The following is a 12443-nucleotide window of genomic DNA, read 5'->3' as shown; positions in this document are numbered from 1 at the left end:
GTAAATCCCCAGCAGTGCAATTGCTGGGTCATAGGGCAGGTCTATTTTTAACTCTTTGAGGAACCTCCACACAGTTTTCCAGAGTGGCTGCACCAGTTCACATTCCCACCAACAGTGTATGAGGGTTCCCTTTTCTCCGCATCCTCTCCAACATTTGTGGTTTCCTGCCTTGTTAATTTTCCCCATTCTCACTGGTGTGAGGTGGGATCTCATTGTGGTTTTGATTTGTATTTCCCTGATGGCAAGTGATGCAGAGCATTTTCTCATGTGCATGTTGGCCATGTCTATGTCTTCCTCTGTGAGATTTCTGTTCATTTCTTTTGCCCATTTCATGATTGCTTGTTTCTTTGGTGTTGAGTTTAATAAGCTCTTTATAGATCTTGGAAACTAGCCCTTTATCTGATACGTCATTTGCAAATATCTTCTCCCATTCCGTAGGTTGTCTTTTAGTTTTGTTGACTGTATCCTTTGCTGTGCAAAAGCTGCTTATCTTGATGAAGTCCCAATAGTTCATTTCTGCTTTTGTTTCTTTTGCCTTCGTGGATGTATCTTGCAAGAAGTTACTGTGGCTGAGTTCAAAAAGGGTGTTGTTGCCTGTGTTCTCCTCTAGGATTTTGATGGAATCTTGTCTCACACTTAGATCTTTCATCCATTTTGAGTTTATCTTTGTGTATGGTGCAAGAGAGTGGTCTAGTTTCACTCTTCTGCATGTGGATGTCCAATTTTCCCAGCACCATTTATTGAAGAGACTGTTTTTCTTCCAATGGATAGTCTTTCCTCCTTTATTGAATATTAGTTGACCATAAAGTTCAGGGTCCACTACTGGCACAAAAACAGACACATAGATCAATGGAACAGAATAGAGAACCCAGAAGTGGACCCTGAATTTTCATACACTTTGAAAAAAATTTCTATAAAATACTCTCAAATGGAATCGTGGGGCATAAAATTATGCACATTGCAAATAATAATATAATGGGAAGAATTCTAAAATAATTTTTGTGCTTAAAATTTTCTCTATGTCAACTGTACTTCCACTAAAAAATTTTTAAAAAATCTCTTGAAACATATTCTAGAAACTTCTATAATTTTTTAATAAACTGATGAAGTAAATGAAAGTTTTAAGTGACCACATATCTAAGAGAATAATTGATAACCTAGTTAAAAAAAAAAGGTGCGAAGAGAGATTCATTGTTGGTTAATTAGTATTTTTAATGTTATCTATTTGTCAGCTTGTTCCCCAAAAGGACTTAATGCCCTGTGAGTTTCTTTATTTAAAAGTTATTTATTTATTTGTTTATTTATTTATTTATTTATGAGTGAACGAGAGAGCACAAACAGGGAGAGGGAGAAGCAGGACCCTGAGATCATGACGTGAGCCAAAGGCAGGTGCTTTGTGGCAGCCCCAGCCAGCCCCCATGTGGGTTTTCCTATATGCCATATAATGAAGGCTTAAAGGAAAAGATGGTTGTAGATGGAAACAGAGTAAAAGATAACATTTACCTCAAACAAATATGTGCATACACAAGCCAAGAAGCACGTGTGATTTTCAGAACACCAGATTGAGCTGCCTTTTTGAAACTTATTATTTAGAAGAGGACAGAGGGCCATTGGGGCTAAAAAATATGAACGTCTAGGTTGGATTCCCCAGAAGCAGAGGCTGAGACTGAGCTTTGAGTGTCATACATCCTCCCTCTTGGGTTACCTGTGGTATATACGATGTGGAATAGTCCCTTGCTTCTGTATTCTCATTTTATCTTTCAGTATCATAAAGCTTTTAAGGAAAAATAAAAATAATGTCCATTCCTGTGAAAAATGCCATGTTTATAACTATTTCTTCATTAGCTTACATGTATTAGTTTAGAGAGCAGCTTTATTAGTCCTAATAAACTTTCTGAATTTTATTTTATTTTATTTTTATTTTTCTGATATTCTTCTTCATGTTGTTCATCTACTTTTTGAGTATAAGTGGAAACATGACCATCATCATGTTAACACTAGCAAATGTTCGGTTGAAGACTCCTATGTATTCCTTCCTCAGGAATTTATCTTTCTTAGAAATTTCATTCACAACAGTCTGCAGTCCTAGGTTTCTGACCAGCATTGCTATAGGAAACTTTCTGAATCTTAAACAGGGCAGTTGAATCATACCTTTTATTTTCCCCTCTGATGACTACTTAACAAACGGTGTTATTTCGAGACCATGACCACTTAAAATATAATCTTGAGACGTAAGCCAGTGCTCATTTAAAACTTCATTTTTCGGGAAGCAAAATTATTTTGTTTCTTCCCAAAACATTCTTTCTTCCTCACCGTGTGTTTGGGTAGTATTTTTCCTTAAAGAACTGCAAATAGATCTATGAGTTCAATAACAAATAATTTCACTGAAACGAGGTTAAACAACAGGAAGGAAATATATCACCATTCTAGGGAGATGTCAGGTATTCAAAATTACTGGCAAAAGTCTATTTTTACTTGCGAGTGCAGAGGTGCACTCTGAGAAATAAGTTATTCACTGTGGTAGTCGTTGCAGGAAAAAACTGCTAACTGTAACTAATCTTGCTTTTCCTGTGGAACAATGCAAACTTCAACTTTTGCATTCAAAGGAACTGGCAAAAAGCCTCAAATGTGTGGGTTTTACTTTGGCTGGAAATCTCTTTACGGTCTGCAGTTACTGTAGGACACATTGTCAGTAGATAACAAATGACTTCAAGGAGTGGTACAAATTTGACTACAACTACCCAAGTCTGCACCACCAACGGGCCCACGTTGATATTGTGAGTAAGAGACGTGATGTGATTTCTTCCACTCCCACTCAGAACACAAAATTCAAGTCGCAGCTATCCCCTCTTCATCTTTACAGATGCTAGGTCTTATTCCTACCTTGACTCAAATGAAGTAATATGGGAGAGCTGTCTACAAATGCCATTTATTTTTCTTTTTTGCAGACTTTCTAATTTTCCCCCAAATTCGACTCACTGTGTTTACAGCTATCAATTACTAGAATTTAGTTGTAGTTGCTTATTTCCTCCAGGAGGAAAACAGATCACGGAAACTTGGTAGGAAAAAAAGCTCTAAGATACTCATGTGGGAAAAAGTATACATAAATCTATTACTTCTATGCCCCAAAGAAATATACCTGAAGGATAAAGAGCTAGAATGTGAAGCTCACCATAAGGACTATTACTTTTAAAATCTAAGGCATAAAATCTGAGAACACGTTCCAGCAATTCTCAGAAGGCAGTCTAACACAGGGTTAGCAATTTAGCACCTGCAATTTCCCTCTGTTGACAAGTTACATGTTGAAAAGGAAAGCATCACCTGGTGAGCTTCTCTGTGAATCTATATTCTATTTTTTTTTAAATTTTTTAAATAGGTAGCATCCCAGAGAAAGCATTATTTTTTGTTTGCTGTATCAATAGTGCATACTTAATAAGTTGTTTGTTGTCATAACACGAAGATTTTCTTCATTTTCCAAATTCTTCTTAGAGAAGGGGGCCTTAAGGATCTTGCATTCATCTTTTTGTAAGGTCATTAATTAGACATGTACCCTGGCTCATTTCCCTTTTAATTGCATTTACTAGAAAGTGCCATGCTTACTTTTGTTATTAACTGTATGTTTCCTTTATCCTAGGTTGTCATATGATCATTTTACACGTCTTGCCCCTGTCATTACTCTGATCTATCATTTTCCTCTTCTTCTGTTGGCCATATTTTAGTCTGTATTTTACTGCAAGTAGGATTTTCTTGAACTGGATCAACTGGAAACATAGAGAGATCAAGAAAATGGTGGGGGGAATTGAAAGTGAAGCCAGCAACACAGACAAGCCTTTATTTGATTCCTTTTTAAAAGCTTCTGGTCCTAAAGATAGTCATTAAATCCTAATATTGAAAGTTGCTGGTAGTACAAAGAAGCCCTAGATGCTGTTGGAGGTAACTGCATGGTGCTCAAACCCCAGACTGGGCATTATTTCCTGTGTAAATGCCCGCAAATATTTGGATTTTCTTTGGGTTTCTGGTAACTTGACAGTGAGATAAAATATAATGCATTTGTTTAAAGAACTAAATGTGATAGCGATTAAAACATGCTTAACACACAGCGGTCGTCAAAGGTTGAACATTGCCTGTATTCGTTTACTTGGGGTTTTTTTTGCTTGTTTGTTTGTTTGTTTACTTGTTTTGTTTTTACTCCCTGGGCTAACAAATCGTAGGCACACATTAACAATTATTAAGTCTGCCCCTGCCCAATTCTTCTGACTTTCAGGTTCTAACAGTCGTTGGGTAGTTTTAGTAAGTGTGACACTTGCTTCTCTTTTTGTTGGAATTTCAATATTCATCCCATCTACTGTCGACATTCAGTCTTGAACTTTCCTCTGCAGGCCATTGCCTAGATTTTGTCATTCATTTTGCTTCCCCAGATTAATTCCTTGTGGCCAAGAGGAAACAAATACCCATTGTTAACATGTGGGATATTTTCTGCTCTATCTCCTGAACTTGATTTAGTTAAGGTTGATGTTGGTGATCTCTACTAACATCTTATTCCTGACAAAAGAAAGAGCAATTGCCGGCTCAGCCTTGAACTGGCTATGAGCTTTTCCTCTGTTTACCCAGCCCAACACATGTTCTCATTGGCTTCTATGTAGACCTCATTTTAAATTTTCCTTGTAAATTTAGTTTTCTCCAGCGTCATTGGAATTGTTTTCAAGTTAGTTATTTTTTTTTAAATAAGCAAAAAAATAAAAAATAAAAAATAAAAAAAGGAAAATCTCTCAATCTTGAAAGATATCAAAATTTCTAACTGGTTCTACAGCCTGTATTGACTTAAAAAAACATTTATGGCCATTTCTTGTCATATATACAGGATAAAATAAATCTTTAAAACATACATTTGAGCATTCAAGTAGTCAAACACAGATTTATTTCCTAACAACTTCGAATTTATGTTGCTTTCTAAAAAACCACTTTACTTCTACCTCTTTGTGCACAATTTCAACTGAAACTATTAAAAAATTTGATCTTCCTTCCTATATGCATCTCATCTTAATGTTCCTTTAGTGAAACCCTTTGCTTGTGATTGCCTATTACCAAAATCATGCAAAAACAATACTCCCTAGAACAATCTCGAGGCTTATAGACATTGAACCGCTGCTACAAATGTTGTCATCAATAAATAGCTATCCATGTAGTTGTTGTAAATTCCCTTCAAATTCGTTTTCCCTCCAACAATATCTCACTCAATAATAATTTCAGGGCTCGTTCTGAAGGAGAACTGACCCCAGAAATGTATGCTTTTTATTAGGAAGGCTTTAAATAAATAGGTAATCATCGCATTTTCTTCTTTTATGCTTCACTTCCTCTTCCATCCTCCTTATCAACAAGCTCCATGGTCCCTTCCTTCACCGCACACCCAGGGCCTGGCTCCTCCTCACTGTCCTCATCTAGGCCATCACCTGTCCTCCTGTATGTGGTTAAGATCCCTCTGAACTGACCTCCGTGCACCTTGCCTATCTCCTTGGACAACATAGGCCTAGCATAGCACCACAGCGAGCCCATAAAACACGTGTCAGATCGTTTCGCTCCCCTGCCAAACCCTCCTGTGGTCTCCCATCTCTCTCCAAGTGAAATCAGAAGGCCCAGCCATAGGCCATGAGCCTTCCCTCACTCGGGCTTTCTGTTCCTCCCCCAACCTCTTCCCCTGCACTTCTCTCCTCTGTGCTTCCTGCCTCTTGGATAAATGCACCAAAGGCTCTGTTTCTTGCCCTTGCTGCTCCTTTTTCTAAAAACCATCCTCCTGCACCAGCCCCTAGCTCACTCCCTCACTTCTTACCCTTCACGCCTCACATTGCATCTTATCAGCGATGCCTTCCCAGGCCGCTCTATGAAAAATAAAATAGCAAATCAACCAATCCTCCTCCCCGGTGTGCTCTCCCCATTACCCTGCTTTGTCTTTCTCCCTGGCATCATCGCCATTTGACATGTATTATGTAGTTAACAGATGACCGTTTCTCTCTCTTCTCTAGATTTCCACGGTGACAGGACTTTATTTTGTTCTTTGACATTTCCTCAGTGCCAAGAACAATGCCAGGAACGTGAACTTGAGTTCTCCATACCGTCTATTAAGTGAATGAGCAAGTGCATACCTAGATTCCCTACTCTAGAGTAGGGACTTTTTGGACTCTAAGACCATCCATTAATTTGGCAACTTACTTTCCCTCTGATTTCTGCAGACGACAGGGCCTCTGGTTTTCCCAGCTTCTTCACTGATGTTTTGCCTCAAAGATTTTCTCAATTCATGGATCAGCCACGAAGAGCAGTCAGGCAGCGAGCTAAAATGCAGGGGATAACATTTTACTACTTCTCTCCAGATGGATTAGATGGTGTGTTAGGGCCGGTGGAATAAGCCTACTGAAATGTGGCTATTGAATACCTGCACTGTGCTACTTTTGCAGAAATGCAATTTGCCATCATTCATTAGATTTCATATCCGGTTACCTACTCATGTTAATATTATCTTACTTGTATTTCTGACTTTCAGTCATACAAGGATGGATAGTTGGAGTCTGAGTTCCAGAAGCTCTGTGTTAAGATGTTTGGCATCTAATAATATTGCACAACAGCTCATAAGTATTGGGCACTCTCTTGCACTGATTTTCTTTAAATATTTGTTCAGCAGAACTGAAGGTGGAGGCCGGGTTCCATACAGGGGAGAAAACTAAGAAAAGACAGCTATTGGGAGGCTCAGCGTCTGGTCCATGGTGGTGTGTTATCCTCCTCAGCCTCCAAACTGTACTCAAGCTGAGCAACATACAAGTTTAGGTTTTATTTTTTTTGCCTAGATTCTTAGCAGTGCCTTTTGTCCCATCCCAAGTAGTTTAACAAAATAGTCTTTTTTTTAAAGATTTTATTTATTTATTTGAGAGAGAGAGAGAGAGGGTGCTTGAGCACAGGAGTGGGAAGGGGCAGAGGGAGAGGGAGAAGCAGACTCCCCACTGAGCAGGGAGTCCAGCAGGACTCTACATGGGGCTCCACAGAGGGCTCAACAGGGGGCTCAGTTCCAGGACCCTGAGATCATGACCTGAGCTGAAGGCAGATGCTTAACTGACTGATCCACCCTGGCATCCGCAAAATAGTCCTTTCAAGATCATATTATATTCACACGGAGTGGAGTTCTGTAACAGGTCTTCCCCAGCAGGGAACAGTTCTGTGCCCTTATAGATTGGCACCCTGGGCAAGGGCCCAACTGGTTCACCCCTTGATCCGGCCCGGCCAAGATCTAAAGCTCTACCTGCTACTGTTAAGGAAAAGGGAAGAATGGTGCTGTTCTTGGCCGAAATGATATCTCTTAGCTGTATTTCAATTGAATCCAAACTTCAATTTTACTAAATAAATAAGCCCTTCAAAATAACAATCATTGTTATTATTATCATGGGCAGGGTTCAAACTTCAAAAAAGAAATGATGGAAACTATTTTATCCTAAATCTAAATTAACAAAGTGAAAGAAAACTGTTTAAGGTTTGGTTAGGTTAGGTTGGGTTGGGTATGTTTTGTTTTGCATTTCAGTTGCTCTCCTGTGCAGGTTCTAAATGCCCTGTGGAGTGGCTGTTGGGAGTTTTATTCAATCCCATGGGCCAGGGGAGAGGAGGAGGATTGCAGCACTCTATCCTACAGAGAGGTCACTTGGGCTAGGAGCACAAAGGCAAATGCAGGGCAGGTAGGTGCCCTGCTGGATCCTGCAGAGGCAAGCAAGGACAGTGAGACAGCCAAGGTCTAAGCCCATGTAGACGCTCAGCAAGCCGAGTAGCCACATCGTTCAGTTTCAACACTGCCATTTCGGAGCTGTGGAGACAGATAGTGGGGAGTTGGATATCTCCGCTTCAAAGCAATAGGATTAGGTCTATCTGTGCCTTTCTTGTAACGAGCAGGGATCGGATTTGATAAAATTATCTACTTCATCTCTTTATGCCTTAAGTGAGGCAAAGAGAACCGAAAAGGAAGAGGTTACTTGAACACCTGTTAGCACCATGTAATTGTGTCCAGTATTGATTAGGGTCCAGATGGAGTCTGGACTCCTCCAATAATCCTACACCACCCCAGGAGTCTTTGATACAAATGATACAAATGTCGAGTGCTGTTTCTTTATTTACACTTAAGTATTTCACATTCTAAAATTAAATTATTTTCGCTAGGATAACCCAAAAGTCAGCTGCCGGCATACTTAAATCTCTTTGCTTCCCCAGGGCTATGATATGTTTTAAGATTTTAATAAATCTGCTCCTAATCCTTCTTGCTGAAAGGTAGGAAAACCAACATCCCATCAAATATTTGGGACTACTGGAAGGCTTTATTTAACCTTCCACTTCCACTGAATTCTATCCTTCCACTTTACATTTTGTCACCTTTATACCATGCTTAATTATCCCAATGAAAAGTACCCCAATTCCTAATGCCTCGGGGTACTACCAAGACAAAGCAGTAACATTATAGCACTCCACTTCATTTTTGGGTCAGTTGATTGATTTTTCCCTTTATAACTTGTATTTTCATGCTTCTTTTCATGCCTCCCATTATTTTGTTGGTTGCTGGACACTGTGACTTTAACCTTTCTGGGTCTGAGTATTTTTGAATGCCTATAAATATTCTTGACCATGGCTCTTCATGTGGTGATTTGGAAAGTTTGATTCTTTTGGGCATTGCTTGTAAGCTTTGTTAGATGGGATGAGAACTAAGACTAATATTTTCCCAACAATGAGGCAAGACATTTTTAGAACTCTAGCCAATGCCCCTAAATTTGAGGTTTTTCTACTCTGGCTATTGGGTAGAGGTGCTATCCCTGGTCCTGGGTGGTCACTTTCTTGTGGTTCTTTCTCTGAACTCTCAATTATGTGCTGATTACCATCTATTGAGCCTTTCAGAGAAACCCTCTGCTGATTTCTGAAATTTTCATTCTCTGCAATTCTCACTACCCAAATATCTGGCATTCTGTCTTATAAACTCTAGCCGCCTTGGCTTCCCTGACTCTGTGTTCCATCTCCTCCTTTTAGGGGGACTGCTGGCTCTGTCTGCATTTTTTCTTTCATAAGCCTAAGCCCCAGGTTTGTTTCTAGTGAATCACTGTCCTTTGTTGTCTGATTATTTTTCAAACATATGTAGATCCTATGCTGTTTTGATAACTAAAACACTAAACTGTTTTTTCTAATATACTATTTTCTAACTACATAAAATTAACAAATTTTACCACAGCTAGTGAAAAAATAAAAAAGATATTTAAAAAGTGTTTTTGTTTTTTGTTTTTTTTTTTAGTAAAAAATAATGAATCAAACACATGCATTTATTTCCTGGATCCTTGCCAAAAAACCAATAATGAGATGTTAAAAAAGGCATTTACACAGTAATCAAGACAGTGGTATACTGATAGAGAAATAGGCACATAGATTAACGGAGAACCCAGAAAAAGATCCCCTCAAATACAGTCAATTAATTTTTGATATAGAAGCAGATGCAATTAGATGGAAAAGAGCCTTTTCGGTGAACGGTTTGAGAAAAAACTGGACATCCATTAGGAAATAAAGCAGTTACCTTAACTTATGCTTCACACTCTATACAAAATTTAACTCAAAATGGATCATAGGCTTTAATGTAAAACATAAAACTCTATAACTTCTAGAAAAAGATCATAGGAGGAAAAACTACAAAATCCAGGACTTGGCAAAGAGTTCTCAGACTTGATACCAAAAGCATGATCCATAAATGGGAAAACATACACAAGGCTTCTTCAAAATGAAAAACTTGTGCTCTGCACGAGAGTGCTGTAAGGATGAAAAGACAAGCTACAGATTGGAAAAAAATATATATTTGTAAGTCACCTAGCCAACAAAGACCTTGTATCTAGAATATATAAAGAACTCTCCACATTCAATAGAAAAAAACCCAAAACTCAAAAAAAACAAAAAAACAGGCACTTATCGTGAATACTGAGTACTCTATACAATTGTTGAATCATATTGTACACCTGAAACTAACAGAACACTGCGTGTTAATTATACTTCAATTAAAAAACAAGCAATTCAATTGGCAAAATGATATTCAGAGACATTTCATCACAGAATATACAGGTGACAAATAAACACAAAAACATATTTGGCATTATTAACAATTAGAGAAATGCACATTAAAACCATAATGAGAGGTCACTACCTGCTTATCATGATGGCTAAAATGAAAAAAATAGGGACAACACCAAATGCTGGTGAGAATGCAGAGAAATTTAATTGTTCCTATATTGCTGGTATGAATGTATTTTACAGCCACTCTGTAAAATAGTTTGATAGTTTCCTTGAAGTCTAATAATGGAGTTACCATATGAACCAGCAATTGCACCCTTGGGCATTTATCCCAGAGAAATGAGAATTTATTTTCACACAGTCATTTATATACAAATATTCATAGCTGCTTTATTGATAATTGCCCAAAACTGGAAACTACTCAAATCCTCTGTAAATGGATGAATGGTTAATCAGACTGTGGTATATCCATTACACAGAATATTACTCAGCAATAAAAAGGAATGAACAATTAATATATGCAACAGCTTGGATGAACTTCAAGGAAATTATGCTGAGTGGAAAAAAAAAAAGCCTATCTCCAGAGGATACATATTGCATGATTCCATTTATATGACATTTGTGAAATAACATAATTATGGAGATGGACAGCAGATGAGCTGTCAGGGTTTAGGAGTGGGGAGAAGGAATGGACATGGCTATAGAGAGGTAACACAGTCTTGTGGTGGTACCGCTGCGTTTTGATTGTGGTAATGGTTACGCAAGCCAATATATATGCGATAACTCGCATAGACACACAGATGCATATATAACTGAAAGATTCTGAATAAGCTCTAGGGTTTGTGCCAATGTCAATATTGCATTATAGTTAACGTTGTAAAATGTTAACGTTGGGAGAGACTGAGGGTAGTGTGCGTAGGACTTCCCTGTACATTTCTTTGCAACTCCTCATTAATATACAATCTTTTCAAAGTTAAAAAAGGCATTGACATGTAAGAACATAGAAGAATAAACCGTAGATGATAGCAACAGCATTTTGAAAATTTGCAGAGGAGGTGACTGAAGAGTATCTGACATGCTGGTCATGCTAGAGCTGAAAGCTAAGCTCACAGAACGGTGACCCAATTTTTTCTTCAGATCCACTGTCCCCCACCTCCCGCCACCCCTGCTCCCCAATTTCAGCAATTGCTCACATCATATACTTCCCCAAATAGTAAGCAACAGAGTTCTAGAAACAGAAGGATGGGGTGGAGGTCTGCTGAAGAGACTGGTAAACTCCTGAATTCTCCATCCCTCTGTACCAGTAGGGCAAAATCCCAACAGAATTGGGAGACGTTTAATAGAGTCTCTGGACATTGTTAGGGATATAAGTATGGTACCAAGCAAAGGGGTTTAAAATAAATTAGAGGTACTTTGGGGTATTGAGTGTAATTCAGAATAGGGTTCTCTTAACCAACCATACTCTTCCTTTTTCCCATCTATGGCAAAGCAGTAGTCAGCCTTTACATGATTTTCATTTTATGTCTTGGTTTGTTTGGGCTGCTATCACAAAATATCACAGACTGGGTGGCTTATAAATGACAAAATTCATTTCTCACAATTCTGGAGGCTAGACGTCCAAGATGTAGCCTTGTGGGGTTCTAGTGGAGCTTCTCTTTCCCGTTGCAGGCTGCCAACTTCTCACTGTGTCCTTAAATGGTAGAAAGGTGAGGGATCTCTAGCCCCCCCTTTTTTTTTAAGATTTTATTTATTGATTCATGAGACACACAGAGAAAGAGAGAGAGGCAGAGACACAGGCAAAGGGAGAATTAGGCTCCCTACAAGGAGCCTGATGTGAGACTCAGTCTCCAATCCCGGATCACACCCTGAGCTGAAGGCAGATGTTCAACTGCTGAGCCACCCAGGCGTCCCTCTAGCCTCTTCTATAAGGACATTAATTGCATTCATGAAGGCTCCACCCTCAAGACCCAATACCTCCCTAAGGCTCTATCTTCTCGTACCATCCATCATATTGGGCATCGCGACTTCAATACATGAATTTAGGAAGAAACATGCGGACCATGATATTCAATAGATATTACTCACTGCTGAAACAATGGTGTATGTTTATTAGGTTTTCATTCTTACATCACTTTTTATATTAAAGGTAATTACTGCTGCATTATGTTTAAAACTGTTTACCTTTTTATGTAGTTACCACTGATTATTATTATTATTACTTTTTACAAATGCTCTAACAGATCTACCAAACACCAGGTAATACTTTCCCAAAGGCTCAAGTATTCCTCATCATCTATCAATCCCCCAAGCATTTCATTTTTATTTTGTTTGCTTATTTTAACTGATGATCTATCTCCTACAGTTATCTATTTCTTGCTTTA

This window comes from Canis lupus, chromosome 22 (genome assembly GCF_048164855.1).
Source record: "Canis lupus baileyi chromosome 22, mCanLup2.hap1, whole genome shotgun sequence".
NCBI classification, from domain to species: Eukaryota; Metazoa; Chordata; class Mammalia; order Carnivora; family Canidae; genus Canis; species Canis lupus.
The sequence above is the reverse complement of the archived record's forward strand: the minus strand, read 5'-3'. Positions refer to the sequence as shown.